This window comes from Gorilla gorilla, chromosome 11, assembly GCF_029281585.2.
Source record: "Gorilla gorilla gorilla isolate KB3781 chromosome 11, NHGRI_mGorGor1-v2.1_pri, whole genome shotgun sequence".
Lineage (NCBI taxonomy): Eukaryota > Metazoa > Chordata > Mammalia > Primates > Hominidae > Gorilla > Gorilla gorilla.
This window is the reverse complement of record NC_073235.2, coordinates 45,694,130-45,710,234: the sequence shown is the minus strand read 5'-3', so window position 1 is coordinate 45,710,234 and position 16,105 is coordinate 45,694,130. Positions and strand designations below refer to the sequence as shown.

Genomic DNA, 16,105 nt, shown 5'->3' with positions numbered 1-16,105 from the left:
ACAGACAAATGAGTCTTCCCCAAGAAATAGTCAACTAGTGAAATGCTTACATTTGCTTTCTCACCATATCAGAAAAAAAAAAAATCATGCTATTATTTAACTCTATGTTTATCTTTCTAGACACTAAGTGAAAGGAGCTGCAAAATAATCTCTTGGCTGTTATTAGCGGGTGAGGGGCCACTAGATCCTTGGCTCTAGAAAGTCCACAGAAACATTTTCGTATTTCCACTGTTTACAGACATCTACAAAGAAAAGAGAAAGTCATTTCACTGGTCACCTACTTAACACCATTTCATATTCAAATCAAGGGAAGCTGCCAAAATAGGATTAATTTTTTAAAAATAACTCTCTCACTAATGTTCCCCTTGGAAGACTAAAGAGGGAGTCCAATTCTGAACCCATTTTTAATCCTCCATTGTGTATAAACCACAAAGCACGAATTTGCTCATTAGTACTCTCAGCAAGAGCCATCATTTTTAAATGATCAAAGTGTTTGTTTTGGGAGAAATCAGTCACATAGAGTATGATTCCCAAATTGTGGTCCTGGGCATTTAGCGCAGAATCCTCTGTGGTTCATTTAGGGGATATTTTCAGGGAAATGTGAAGGCTGATAAAATATAGGACCAAGTGGGAATGTTTTGAAGATAGACTAACAGAGAATGGTCATTATATTGTTTTGGAGACAGGGATTTGAAATCAGTGGCAATTCAAAGATGAGGAATGGAGAACTAAAATCATAGGACATGAACAGGTGCAAAACATACCTAGGAACCAATGATTTTGGTCACATGCAAAAAGGACATGTTTAATATAAACGAATTTTGTAATACTCTTTTCCCCCCAAGAACAAGAATTATAAACTCTTAAAACAAAAAGCATATAGCTAAACTTTAAAACAGAAAACTTTAACAGAATAACCTTTAAAGTAAAATTTTCATAGTGCAAAAGGCAAACATTTTTGCTCTTCATAAGTCGAGATTATTTAAATAGAGATTCCTAAATTTTAATCATAAACAAAGAAAATATGATTGTATTCTTATTTCATATTATCAAATTTCTCTGGTTATTTGTGGCTTTACCACTAATTTTATGTCCCTCATCTAGCCACAATGAAAGACACACCCAACTCAGCAGCAATAAGAAGAAAAAGTTGAGATTATTTTTGAAATGTTAGCCACAAACTCAACAGAAGCTTAATGGTAAAGTTATTGAAGGAATGTAATGACTATTTATTAAGTATCCTTTACAGGAATTTGGTGGGGGTTTATTTTTCCCCCTCAAGAAACAAGATACATTGTAGGGAGCTCTGGAGAAGTTAATTTGGGGTCTAAAGTTAAAGAAGAAAAGGATTAAGATGGAGGCTGGAAGCATTTGGTGAAACTAATGAATTTGGGGGTTAGAAAATTTTTAAATATATATATTGTCACTTCATGCTACAAAACATCATTTAAAATTTCTGCTTAAGAGAAAGCACTTTTACCTGGTTTATGAAGTCTTTCTAATGGTGCTGGCAAAGAATAAATAGATTTCCTATGATAGCAATTAATGATTGATACCATAGTACATGATGAAGGTGAAGTGCATTCTAACCATGAAACAAGGATCTATCGGGAATGAGGGTCTCTATTATTTTGACCACCCTCAAACACACCTGAAGGAAACACATCTGGAAATGACAGCCACTCATATTGCAGTAATTATAGGATTGGGGTAGCACTCCTAGGGGATATTGCAGAATCTTAGAGGAGACTGCAGTTTGAAGGAAACTTCCATGTGATTATGACCTGGTCCCAGCCCAATCAGAGATTAAAAACCAATCAGAGAACCAAAAGTTTGAAGCAAAGAAAAATACAAGATAAGTTCAAAGTATACAAGCTTCAATCTACGTGTCAATAGTTTAAATCAATGGGGCAATGAAAACTTCAATAGGGACGAAGTAAATTAAAGAGAAAAAGATTATTTTTCTTTTAAGTAGAGACCATATCCACACCATTCTAGTAAACAGATGAGCAGAGCACTTGGTACATAGCAGGCATGGGATAAATGTTAAACTCAATCGGAATGTATTAATAAAAATGTTTCATTTCATTTTTCAAAATTGTTTTACATATATTAAACTCATTTTGTGAAAGCAGAGCACTATATTATATAGAGGAAATTATTACATTCATTTGGAAAATGAGGAAATTGAGCTACAGTTTAAACAAGTATTTCTTGAGTAATTTCTGTAGGCAAAATACTGTGTTAAATACTGTGTTGGCTGAGCATGGTGGCTCATGCCTGTATTCCCAACACTTTGGGAAACCAAGCAGGGAAGATTGATTGAGGTCAGATATGTGAGACCAGTCTGAGCCACATAGTGAGACTTTGTCTCTACAAAAAAAAAAAAAAAAAAAAAAAGAAAGAAAAAAAAGCTGGGCATCGTGGTGTACCTGTAGTCCTGCCTACCTCAAGGCAAGAGGATTGTTTGAGCCCAGAAGTTCAAGGCTGTGGTGAGCTATAAACACGCCACTGTACGCCAGTCTGGGCAACAAAATGAGAACTTGTCTTAAAACAACAACAACAGCAACAAAAGGACTGTATTAGCTAGGCAGGATTATTTTTAGTTTTTTTTTTTTTACCTACCTCCAAAATGTCATTTGATTGACAAAATCAGTCTCTTAAATCAGTATCATTAATTGTTAAATTTATGCTCAAATATATAAAGTAACTAGATATTAGATAACTAGTTATCCAGTCCTATACTAATACACAATGTTTCCTTGAGGCCACATGAGAATCTACTTCCCTTTTACTATTGGACTGTTCCATCCCCAAACATCCAACAAAGATATAGATGGAAATGTGGATAAAGGAATTAGTCCTGCTTTATTGAAATTAAAGTCATCAGAAATAATTCCTAAGTAAGCTAGCTAGATGGCAATACCACTAAATCAGTTCTTTCAGTTTGCTATCCCTCTTTTGACTATACAGCACTGTCCAATTTTGTTGAGGTCATATTATACAGTAAGACTTTCAGTTGATGCTAAAGGCACTTGTCCTTCAGACTTTTGCCTTACCAAGAATCTTGCCTTTTCTTCAGTGTATGCAACCCTTCACCCTGTCGAATGCTATTCTTTGCAATTCAGCTCACATGATATACTTCAAAATATAAGCAAGCAGAGCAACAAGCTGCATCAGCGGCTGTGTCATTTCAGGTTACGTGTTTCTGTCTTTTCTTCCTGAGACTTGGGCGGCTGAGAAGCTGACCTCCCTAGTTGAGTCAACTGCCATGGGCTAATAGTCAAAGAGAAAGAACGAGCTCTTAAGAGCAAGGGCAATCACAGCAGAGAAAATTCTGGTTTGCCTAATCTTACATTCCTGTCTTTTACCCTGACATTCCAACTTGATCATTTATAAAGACTGTCTTTTCATGAGGTTCCAACTTTAAACTTCAGTTTAAGGACAGTTTCTTTTGGTCAATTTTGCTTCCAGTAAACAAAATTGTAATATGACAGCATTTCATCTTTACCTTTAAAAAAATAAAAAAAGGAAAGAAAAATACAATCCAAAACAAAGAAATCTCTGGGTATTTAGAGATTTTTAAAGTGTTTTAGAGTGTCCTATTCTCACACTCGGCCTGAAACTGAGGGACCCTTTCGGCTGTTCTACACGTTTATTCCCCCTTTGTGAGCTCGTATTTCTTATCTTATCCTTTTCAGATACTTTTATATACTTAATCATTTTTAAAAGATATGTTTGAATCAGTACAAAAAAAATTGTAGCCTCTGATGGTGCCCACTGATGCTGTTTTCACTTTCCTGATCGATTGTTGTTCCCACTACCCAGAAAAAACATGGCTTACATCTGAAAGACACCTTAAATCTCTATAATTTCAACAATACAGACCTCTTTAGGCTGATACTAATTAGTCATTGGTCATGAAAAATCAATGTATTTGTTATGAATAAATTACAATACCTGACAACACCTCACAGCCAAGCTGACTTTCTCCTACTGTTGCTTATCTGAAGACCAGCTCTTCTAACAGGCTTAGTTTAGCTACAGAACCAGTTAACAGAAGCCAGAATACAGTCAGGCCCCTCTCTTCTACTATCTTGAGAGAATACATATTCAGTGAGCCTCTCAAGTCTCAAAGTCAGTGAGTAGCCCACTTTGAATCTTTGCTGCCAGTTAGGCCGAAGTGCTAGGTCTAATGTAAGCATTCTTGTAGCCCTTCCCTGTCTCCTTTACCTGCTTCTAGTACTGGCTTAATCTGTTAAGGTTAATCTTCTATTCCTGGCAGCTGGCCTTTGGTCTCCTGATCCTTCCAGTGATGAGGAATATTTACCCTGAACCACTCTGCTTCTTGAAGGGCTTTCTCCCCTGAGGTCCTGCTCATTCTCTTTCCTGGCAGTAGGTTATGTTGTTAGTATCCCTGCTACTTAGTAGGTGCCCTGTTACATACAGTCAGATCTCTTATTACATAACGCCATCTCACCTAAGTCCTTGTGACCTTTCTACTGCCAGGCACCTAGTTCAGCTGTTGCACCTGATTGCCTCAAACATCTCTGAGTTTCTTTCACCCTCAAACATTTGCCTTACTAGGGCCAGTCCTCAAAACTGTATTAATTCTCAACCTTCTAGAAACTGAGATTTGCTGGTGAACGGCAGCAAGGGTAAGTAAGTAAAAGCCCCTACAAAGTTCATGGAGCAAAGTTGATCCTGCAATAACTCAATATTCTCTCTCCTCTTTTCCTCCCCACCGCCCATCTTTCACACATGCACACCCCTTAGGGAAATGTTTTGTGGAGAAGGAAAATATAAGTACAGACATACTTCATTTTATTGTGCTTCACCTTATTAAGCTTCATTGTGTGTGTTCTGACTGCCCCACCAACTGGCAGTTCCCCCGTCTCTTTCCCTCTCCTCTGCCTCCCTATTCTCTGAGATACCACAGTATTAAAATTAGGCCAATGAATAACCCTACAATGGCCTGTAAGTGCTTAAGTGAAAAGAAGAGTTGCATATCTCTCACTTAATTCCAGCAATTTGGGAGACCAAGGTGGGCAGATCACCCAAGGTCAGGAGTTTGAGACCAGCCTGGCCAACATGGCAAAACCCCATTGCTACTAAAATACAAAAATTAGGTGGGCATGGTGCTGAGTACCTGTAATCCCAGATACTCTGTATCTGGGAGTATCTGAGACAGGAGACTGAGGCTGGAGAATCACTTGAACCTGGGAGGCAGGGGTTTCAGTGAGCCAAGATCACACCACTGCACCCAGCCAGGGCAACAGAGGGAGATTCTATCTCAAAAAAAAAAAAATCAAAAGCTAGAAATTATTAAGTTTAGTGAGGAAAGCATGTCAAAAACCAAGTTAAGGTGAAATCTAGGCTTTATGTGCCAGTCAAGTTGTGAGTGCAAAGGAAAAGTTATTGAAGGAAATTAAAAGTGCCCCTACAGTGAACACAGGAATGATAAGAAAGTAAAACAAACTTCTTGTTGCTATGGAGAAAGTTTGAGTGGTCTGGATAGAAGATCAAAGCAGCCACAACTTTCCCTGAAGAGCTAACACCTAATCCAGGGCAAGGCCCTAACCCTCTTCAATTCCTTGAAGGCTGAGAGAGGTGGAAAAACTGCAGAAGAAAAGTCTGAAGGCAGCAGAGGTTAGTTCATGAGGTTTAAGGACAGATGTCATCTCCATAACATAAAAGTACAAGGTGAAGCTGAAAGTGCTGTTGTAGAAGCTGCAGCAAGTTATCTAGAAGATCCAACTAAAATTATTGATGAAGCTAGCTACACTAAACAACACATTTTCAATGTAGATGAAATACCTTTATAGTGGAATATGTCATCTAGGATTTCCATAGCTCAAGAGGAAAAGTCAATGCCTGGTTTCAAAGCTTCAAAGGACAGGCTGATTCTCTAGTTATCAGTGTCTTTAAGTTGAAGCCAATGCTCATTTGCCCTTCCAAAAATACTAGGGCCCTTAAAAATGATACTAAATATACTTTGCCTGTGTTTTATAAATGGAACAACAAAGCCTGGATGACAGCACATCAGTTTACAGCATGACTTAACTGAATATTTTAAGCCCATTGTTGAGACCTACTGCTCAAAAAAAAAGATTCCTTTCAAAATATTACTATTCACTGACAATGCAGCTAGTCACTCAAGAGCTCTGATGGAGATGTACAAGGACAATAATGTTGTTCTCATGCTTGCTAACATCCATTCTGCAGCTCATGGATCAAGTAGTAAATTTGGCTTTAGAGTTTTGTTATTTAAGAAATATATTTAAGGCCAGGTACAGTGGCTCACACCTGTAATCCCAGCACTTTGGGAGACCGAGGCGGCGGATCACGAGGTCAGGAGATCGAGACCATTCTGGCTAATACGGTGAAACCCCGTCTCTACTAAAAATACAAAAAATTAGCCTGGCATGTTGGCGGGCGCCTGTAGTCCCAGCTACTCGGGAGGATGAGGCAGGAGAATGCAGTGAACCAGGGAGGCAGAGCTTGCAGTTAGCCAAGATCACGCCACTGTACTCCATCCAGCCTGGGCAACAGAGTGAGACTCCGTCTCAAAAAAATAATAAAAAAAAGAAATATATTTAATAAGACTATAGCTGCATAGGCAGTGATTCCGCTGATGGATCTGGACGAAGTAATTTGAAAACCTTCTAAAAAGGATTTATCATTCTAGATGTCACTAAGAACATTCATGATTCATGGGAGAAGGTCAAAATATCAACATTAATTGTGAGTTTGAAAGAAGTGTATTCCAATCCTTATGAATGACTTTGAGGGGTTCAGGACTTCAATGCAGAATGTAACTGTAGATGTGGTAAAAATAACAGGACAACTAGAATAAGAAGTGGAGCCTGAGGGTGTAACTAAATTGCTGCAATCTCATGATAAAATTTTAATGAGAAGGTGCTTCTTACAGATGAGCAAAGAATGTACTTGAGATGGAATGTACCCCTAGTGAAGAGGCCGTGAATGTTGTTGGAATGACAAAATTTGGAATATTCCATAAACTCAGTTTATAAAACAGCAGCAGAGTTTGAAAGGATTGCCTCCAATTTTGAAAGAAATTCTACTGTAGGTAAAATGCTGTCAAACAGCAACACATGCTACAGAGAAATCTTTCACAAAAGAAAGAGGCAACCAATGTGGTAAACTTCACCGTGGACTTATTTCAAAACATTGCCACAGCCACTTTGCCCTTCAGAAATCACCACCCTGATCAGTCAGCAGCCATCAACATCAAGGCAAGACCTTCCACCAGCAAAAAGAGTATGACTCTTTGAAGGCTCAGATGATTGTTAGCATTTTTTAGCAATAATATTTCCTTAAATTAAGGTATGCATTTTTTTTTTTTTGAGATAATGTCTCACTTTATCTCCCAGGCTGGAGTGCAGTGGTGCAATCATGGCTTACTGCAACCTCCACCTTCAGGGCTCAAGCAATCTTCCCACCTCAGCCTCCCAAGTAGGTGGGACTACAGGCATAGAAAAGCATGCCCGATTAATTTTTTTTTTTAATTTTTTGTAGAGACAGGGTCTCACTGCATGGGCAAGGTTGGTCTTGAATCCCAAGGCTCAAGTGATCCTCCTGCTTCAGTCTCCCAAAGTGTTGGGATTACAGGCATGAGCCATCACGCTTGGCTCATATTGTTTTTTATACAAAATGATATTGCTCTCTTAATAGACTATAGAATAGTATAAACATAACTTTTATTTGCTCTGTGAAATCAAAATTTTTGTATGACTTGCTTTATTGCAATATTTGTTTATTTTGGTAGTCTGGAACCAAACCTGCAATATATCTGAAGTTTGCTTGCACAGATTTTCTTAGACACAGTTGAGCTATGTCTAGACTTTTCTTAAGACATAAGAGGAAGTTGGAGACTTATAGGCAGGATATAAGGTGGATATTTGTAGCTTTTGAATGCAAGATGACTTCTATGATATAGTGCTCTTTGTTTCATAGGCTGAGTTTCAAAGCAGAGACAGGCAAATATAGGGACTCTTCCTAGATTTTGTTTGTTTGTTTAGCTTTGAGATATCAAACATTTGACACTCAGTAAATAGTAGAAGCTGGATTCTGATTTGTAAGGTCTAGGTTAGGTGCAGGAATCTGTATTTTTAAAAAGCCCTCTAATGATTCTTAGCCAAATTAGGTAATCACTGCACTAGAGAAGGGTGATAATTGCCAGGTGCCCTGGATAATTGCATGCTCCTTAGCATGGCAGCAAATGAGCATTTCTCATTCTAAATGAGCCTAAGGCTTTACCTCTAGGATTTTAGTGTTGCTTTCTAAAGACTCCAAAATCATAGCCAAAGAAAATAAATTGGTGATTCCAGACTGGCGATGAAAAACGGTGCTCAAGCAATTCTATATTGCATTTCTATATTACAATCTGCATCTAATCTAAAACAATCAAACTCAAAATGTATGAAGCATGTACTATGTATGCTCAGTAGCAGGAAAATTAACACAAGATCAGAAAAATGGGCCTGACACAGTGGCTTATGCCTATAATCCCAGTGCTATGGGAGGCTGAGGCGGGAGGATTGCTTGAGGCCAGGTGTTTGAGACCAGCCAGGGCAACACAGCAAGACACATCTCTACAAAAAATAATAGTAATAAAAAATTTAAAAATTAAAAGAAGAAAAATAGCCAACATTTTGTTTGTAGGTTTATAACAACCCCAAATCAGTAAAATGCACTTAACATAATACCATTTTATTTAGCATGAATTCTTCAATACAGACATCATGAACATTTATATGTCACTTTAGATACTATTTTGCCAATATCAATTTCTGATAAGCCTTAGATTTTAGTGAGTTCTTTAAAACTGATAACTTCTCAATTTTTATTGCCACCTTAGAAGTAAATTAATAAGAAAAATTTCATCCTTCAATGGAGTTCATGAATGCCTAAAATTGAATACTTTTGTATTTCTCATTGAAAAAATAACTATAATTTTTGAAGTTTTTTCTGAAAATAATATATAGTCTCTGCCCTCTAGAAACTTAGAGTTGTGTGGAGGACCTTGACCATTGATAGATAATTATGGTGCGGCATAATAAATCTTGTAATCCTCCTTGAAGTAGGCTGGCATCTCTTCTGTACTCAGAAAGCAGAGGCTTCGTTTGCTTTGTTGGATATCACATTTCAAGTTACACACAGGTTCTCAAACATTTTTCACAGGACATTACATTCTTAAAATTTTTTTTAATTCCTTAAAGACCTTGTTAATGTGGGTTACAACTATCAACATTTAGCTTGTTAGAAACTAAATTTGAGTAATTTTAATAACACATATTAAGTAGATACAGTAAATAAATGCATTGCTTATTAACACAAATAGCATATTTTTAATAAAATAACTATTTTCTAAAATAAAGAAAAATTCAGTGACAAGAGTGGCAATGGTTTGTGTTTTTGCAAATGTCTTTAATGTCTGGCTTAAGAGAAGACAGCAGGAAATCTCTTCACTATTGTGATACATGTCATGTAGGCTCTGGAAGGCTTCACTGTACACTCTTATAAAAATCAGAGTGAAAAAAGCAAATCATATGTTAGAATTATTATGAAAATAGATTTGACCTCTTGGACCCCCTGAAAGGATGAGGAACCCCAAGGGATCCCTAGATCACCCTTTGAGAATCACTGATGTAGAACACTCCCTGTCAGAGAGTGTAAGTACACATACTTGAGTGAATAAACAAATGAGTATGCAATAGAAAGTGAAAGGTAGGCAGCAAAATGCAAAAGACCCTTTTCTGTTGTCAAAACTTTTAGTGGATGTTCTTTATGTTGTCTGACCTGAATGTAACCCATACTTGGTGAGAGTGGGGACTATTTTTCCTAATTATGTTTCTGACGAGTACTGTCCAAATTCTAACTTTGCCTTTTAAGCCCTTATTCCCCCTCAAGCTGATGGAGAAGAATTCCTTTTAATTCTACAACAGAGTACTCTAAGCATGTGAACAGCCGGCTCTCATCTTACCCACTTAATGGAGAAAGACTGTCTTAACAGAGGAAAAAGAAGACAGCATATAAAAGAGAGGCAAAGGTGCACAGATAGAGAAAAGAGCATATCTAAATTTCAGTTATGTTGCATATTTTATTTTCCAAGTCATTCACAATACCCCTCACTGTGAGAATCTATGTTCCTTTCCCTTAGATATGGCAGGGCTGTAACTGCCAAGAAAGTGACTCCTTAAGACTTCCAAAACTGGTACATAAAGATTATACAACTTCTTTCTGGTCCTCTTGGAACACTGGCTCCTGGAACGTAGTCCCTATGCCATAAGGAAGCTGAAGGAGGCCATGGAAAGGCCCATGTGGAAGGAAAGAGAGCCCCCTCCAATCTGCAACCCTCGGCCCCAGCTGAGCTTTCAGGAAACAATAGCATTAGCTTTCAATCATGTGAGAGAACTGTCTTCAAAGTAAATCTTTCAGGCCTAAGTGGAGCTGCCCCAGCCAATGAGATGAGCCTTGTCTTGTGAATCCTGCCCAAACTGTAGATTTGTAAGTTAAATACACAGTTGGGGATGGTTTATCAGTAGATCATGAATACGTGTTATAAAAGCAAATACTCTTTTTTCTTTTCTAAACTAGTTCAAATGGGGTTTCTACATTTACAACCAAAAAAGACCTGAGCAGTACATGATTATTCTTATATAGATTGTCTTATTTACTAGTTTTTTTTACTACTTAATATTAAATGACAGAGAAGACAAAAGAAAGAAGATACATCCTCTGCTATCACGTAATAATTTAACTAGCTGACCAAAACTCAAGCTTATTTAGGATATATAATTATTAATTTATTCATAGCATGTCTTCTGCATATGAATATCAATTCCACTTTTTTAATAACATGATGCAAATAACCTAAATTAACAAAGTAGTTAGATTTATCTTCTTATTAAATACTTTTCTCTATTGTTTTTGAAAACTGCAACTAAAACTTTGAGTAAAATGTTTCATTGATATAGGTGAATAATATAAAAGTTTTCTTATATAATTGCTCATTTAATATTTTCCATCAATATTAAATAATTTTTGTAAATCCTTAGAACCATGTGACAAAAGCCTCCTGAAGTATTTTGCTTAAGGGAATTAAGTCATCTCTCTTCCTCACATGACCAATTGTTGATCTGAAGGAATCTTTGAAGATATAGTAACTCATTTGTGTTCAAGCATAACCGTGGAATGATTCCCTTGAAATCTGTCAGTCTTTAAAAAAATGGTCTCTAGACAGACATATGTATTTTATTTTCAATGTATAACATACTAATTTCTTTCAAGTATTATGTATATTATACTATTCAATTATATCACTTTATTTTTTATATTACTCAAATAGACAACACCCACTGTCTCTTCTGATTCTCTGACGTGGATTTAACTCTTTCTTTTTCCATTGAAACCACATCTGCTACTAGGTTGGGTTTTCAAGATGATCATCATTAATAGCCTTAGAGATATTGGTGGTTTGCAGCAGTTAGAGAAGCCTCCCCCAAAATATTGCACCCATTTCTAAGTTCAAGGAAGCAACTTTAAAAGAGTTATAGTGGCTTCTGAAGATGACTTCAGAGAGCGTTAGTCACCCCAAGATCTGTGGCTGAGAATGAGAGTGGTGAGTATCCCCACTACTTTTCTTCACTGTGCTATGCGGATACCTGCTCCACACCCATAGAAATATTGAAGCTTCTGTTTTTCAGGCATTTGCCTCCTCAGGGAAGAAGCACCAATGGATGCAGATCATTATCACAGGGATCTCTGACAACCACAAGGCCTCAAAAGGCTATCAAGTCATTTTCCATGATAGCTTTTCTCCCTTCCAGTCTTTCCGCCCTGGATATTTGCCAATTACTTCCGCCAATTTCTTCCTGTCCCAAAACTTAGCATTTGATCTGTGATGGGCCTTAACTTACTATGCGGTTAATACATTTTCAAATTAGTCTTTGGTTAATATTTTAATAGCATCGAGCACTGCTAATACTTGTGCTCTTCCTCATTTCTTTCATTCGGGTCAGGCTAGAGTCTTCCCAAGACTCTCAGTTCATTGGTTTAGGAGCCCTTGAGATGCATTAAAGAGCTAACGACCCATAAAAACTCAGGCTTGCTATTTTTTAACCCTCTGTGGTTTTCTTTCTATGTATGCATAGTCCACCACTACAGAGTGTCCACTTTCAGATTATGCATCTGCAGGTTCATTGGGAAAATTAATAGTCTACAATATAAAGTTGATTTAAAACTTGGATATAAAAAGTCTCTGTAGTGTTATTACTTTTTTAGCAGTGGAGTGAATAACGTTGATATATCTAATTAATACCCAAAGAGAATTTTCTTCCCATTTGATCAATTACAAAAATATTGTTAATATTTTTTTGGGATACATTGTGTTTGTATAAAGACTTCATTATAGAGTCATTATTCTACTTTTTCCAGGAGGAAATGTGAATATGAAAGAACCATTGAGTAGCTCCATTGTCCCTCCAGATATGGGGGAGACCATACTGATTAATCTGTACCAATTCTTTTAATAAGTAAATCAAATAGGCACTCAAAAGTGCTGCATAATTTCTATCACTTCAACTGAATTTATAACTCATCTCAGTTCTTATGAAATGAAAATGAATAAATTGTTAAAAATCAGGTATAAAAAAATAACCTATAGGCACACAGATGCTTTATATGACCTGGAAAACAAATAGAATAGGTAGGGCTAAGCATACTTGGCAAACACAACAAAAAAGGAGAAAATTTTTCTGAAAAAATAAGTTTCTTTAAAGTATTTTGTATGTTTCTTTTTTTTAAAAAAAATTAAAAGCTCAGTTAGTGTTTGCCAATTATGGATGGGAGAGATGTTGGAACACAGTGCTCTCAAAGGTGGTGATCAAAGTCTTTTCATTTAGCTTTTTGTGACTATTAAGCTGCTCATTTGGTGAAGGTGATCATTAGTGTCTTAATGTGAAACAAAAGCTTCGGGACAAGAACTTCTGGTTGAAGATCAATATGAGAGATATCGTTTCAGTTACAGCTTTAATAATTGTAACTGTAGGGAGCCTGGCAGAGCTGGTATTATGAGTTAATATAATATAGAATCCACCAGGTACAAACGGAGAGTACAAATAAAGGAGGATTGCTAGCAGTGACTACACTGGGAATATTTGGGTGAGAGGGAACTGTTTGATAAATGCGACGTTGACTCAAAGTGGGCTCCAGTACAGTCGCCACAATCACATCGTTCAATAAGAGAATGCATATCTGAGGGGCAAATTGGGGAGGGAATTCAACCAAGGAGAATAAAACTTGGAACGACCCCTTGAAAAGCGATTAATTTTGCACATTCCATTATCCTATAACGTTTCTTGTGGGATTTTTTTCTTTAAGTGGGTAAAATCTAACATACGGTTGACATTTTCATGTGATTTGCTGCTGAGGTACTATTGTACTCTTGAACAGAAGTTACAAACAACTTGGTCCAGAGACTGTTATCAATCTACCAAGGATATAATATGCCATTAACCTTTTCTGATTAATAGAGCTTATCATTTTATCCTGGGGCAAACTGTAAATGAAAAATAAAGTTCAAAATATCCACTCAATTTACTCCAGATAAAATTAGAGTTTTTTTTTTTTAAGTTTTGTGGATTATCTTTATTATCTGTGTGTAACTTCTTTATATTTACCTTGATGTTTGCCCTTTGATTCTATCTTTGAACATTTATTTTGCATGTTGAAGCCAGTTATCATTTTCCAGACATTTTCCTATCCTTTCTGATGTTGCAATGAGATATTCTCTCTCTTGAACCAGGATTGATATGTTTATGGGAAAGTTAAAAGTACAAAATAAATTTTCAGTTTTTCTTTTATAGGAGAGGAAAAAACATTTACAATATATAACAATCTCTAAAATTGCTTAGTTTTAATCAAAACATACATTTAAATATATAATTATAAATACTACTTGTATAACTGTGCATATTTGTATATGATTATAAATTATATCCAAAATACTTGTACATAAAACAAACATCTCAGGTTTTTAAAAATATTTTTAGGTCATATATACCAATATCTACATCTACTAGTTTTGACTCATTTTCAATTCCTTTGAAGTATTTTTGTCTTCAAAGAAACTGAATTCATAGTTACCTAAGTGTTTGTGTGTATGTATATATATTTTTTATTTGAGTCTTCTTGGGCACTCCTTCTTTCTTGAAATTCATGGATGTCAACTGACATCGTCTGGTTCACTCCCACTTTTCCAATCAGTCTTTTAACTTCTTTGTAGGCTTCCTTAAAGGTTCGAGCCCTCATATTTCTACGCTTTGTCTCAATGGGATCTTGGCTATTTCTGTAGCATTAAATACCATCTGTTGGTTGTTGACATCAAAATTATATCTCCAAGGCATATCTATTCTCTGAGCTCCAAACTCACATAATTGATTGTCCCTATGGCACTTTCACTTTGGTGTGCACTGAAATCTCAAGCTTCTCACAACCGAATATGACCCACTTGACATCTCACCTCACCAGATCCCTGTGATATTTGGTTCTTCCTGTCTCAGTGATTGGCACTATCATCCACCCAGTTTCTCCATCTTGACTCTCAGAAGACTCCTACTTTCTTTCTACCTACATCGAACCCCTCTGCAATTCTTTTCAGTTCTATATTGACAATGTCCTTTAATTGTTTTTTTCCATCTATACCCACTCAACCAATCTAGCACAAGCCACCACGATTTATTGAATAGAGAATAGGATGGACAGGCTCCTTAATAGTGTCCCCATTTTCTCTCTTCCTCTCCTAACCTATGCTTTACCCAACAGAGAGACTTATGTGCTTAAAATCCTTTCATGGCCTCTGATTGTGCATCAAATAATAAAATCTAAACTCCTTGTAGTCGACTACAAAGCCCTGTGTGATCTGAGGAATGTCCCTACTCTCACCTCACTCTTAATTCACTCTGATCTTATATTAGCCTTAATCTCTATCCAGTGTTATTTTGTTTGCAGCAGCGAAGTGTCCTGATTAAAAATCACATCTCCCAGTCTTCCTTGAAGCTAAACATGAACATTTGATACCATTTTGAACAACGAGATGTAAGTAGAGATTGCTGAATGGGCTTTCCATGGAAGCTATTTAAAAGAGCAGGTTCATCTTGCACATGCCTTTTTCCCTTAATGCTTGTCTTCTTTCCTGCCTGGAATGTAGCTGAAATGCTAAAGATAAAGCAGCCATCTGCTGGCCATGAGAAGAGAGGCAATAGGAAAAAAAAAAACTACATTCTAAAGATGGTGAGTGGAGAAAAATGATAAACCTGTGTCTTTGATAATGTGTTTAGCCAAGCACAGCAACTGCTCTGAATTATTGTTATACAAACATTTAAAAAGAAAAAGAGAAAAAAACCCACTACAGGTTTATTTATTTAAATCACTATGTCCACTTTTCTGCTACATAGGGCCAAATGGAACCTTTAATGGTTACAGAAGGTCATGTGACCATTCCTGGACTGAATTCATTATTCATAGGGGTGGACGGATTCCTTTCTTAGGGTTAGGTACAGCTTGAGGCAGTTTGATAAGCATTATTCTTTATCAAATTTTTCATCAACAAGACTACTAGTATAGTTTTGCTAGACACAGGTGGAATCATCTCCAACCTTCCCAGCCTGGTTGTCGATGTAAGGTTGTAGTTAGTATACATAAAAAATTAAATCCCCAGCCTGCCTTTCTACTGGTGCTTTCTGTAACTCCAGCTCCATCTTTAGCAATATAATTGTGGTTACTATAATCTCCAGGATGCCTTATTTTACTGCCAGTCCCCCACTCTTCCTGCCGTGTTGTTTCCTGTGACTTCCAGTCTCTAAATGGATATAGAAAGAGGAGCAAAGACGAAGAGCAACAGAATTCTGGCTATTTTAGAAAACAACACCTGTGTAGCACAGGGATGCTTGCCTAGTATTTGGTGGGTTTGCACATCATAAACTCTGAACCACAAGGCAGGCAGTAGAAAAGATAAGCTGCCAATTTCAGCCTCAATGAATACAATAGTGATATCCTGAGGTCACTCCATGTTCATGAGGTG

General features: G+C 36.8%; 1 protein-coding gene and 1 long non-coding RNA gene across 7 annotated transcripts in view; one reads left to right on the top strand and one right to left on the bottom strand.

Annotated features, from left to right (window-relative positions):
- ARHGAP15 (Rho GTPase activating protein 15) overlaps positions 1-16,105 on the bottom strand; it is a 689,959-nt gene that overhangs the window by 573,648 nt on the left and 100,206 nt on the right. The gene's annotated exons all lie outside the window — the stretch shown is intronic.
- The window catches only part of LOC109026021 (uncharacterized), a 48,007-nt gene that overhangs the window by 14,576 nt on the left and 17,326 nt on the right, over positions 1-16,105 (top strand). Inside the window, exons 1-4 of one of the 3 annotated variants that reach the window (XR_002005023.2) lie at positions 9,920-10,072; positions 11,451-11,644; positions 15,034-15,120; positions 15,233-15,315. This is a non-coding gene — a long non-coding RNA (uncharacterized lncRNA). Of the gene's footprint in view, positions 1-9,919; positions 10,073-10,211; positions 10,531-11,450; positions 11,645-15,033; positions 15,121-15,232; positions 15,316-16,105 lie in introns of those variants that run through there. The other 2 variants (XR_010129566.1, XR_008677667.2) reach the window with 2 other exon arrangements.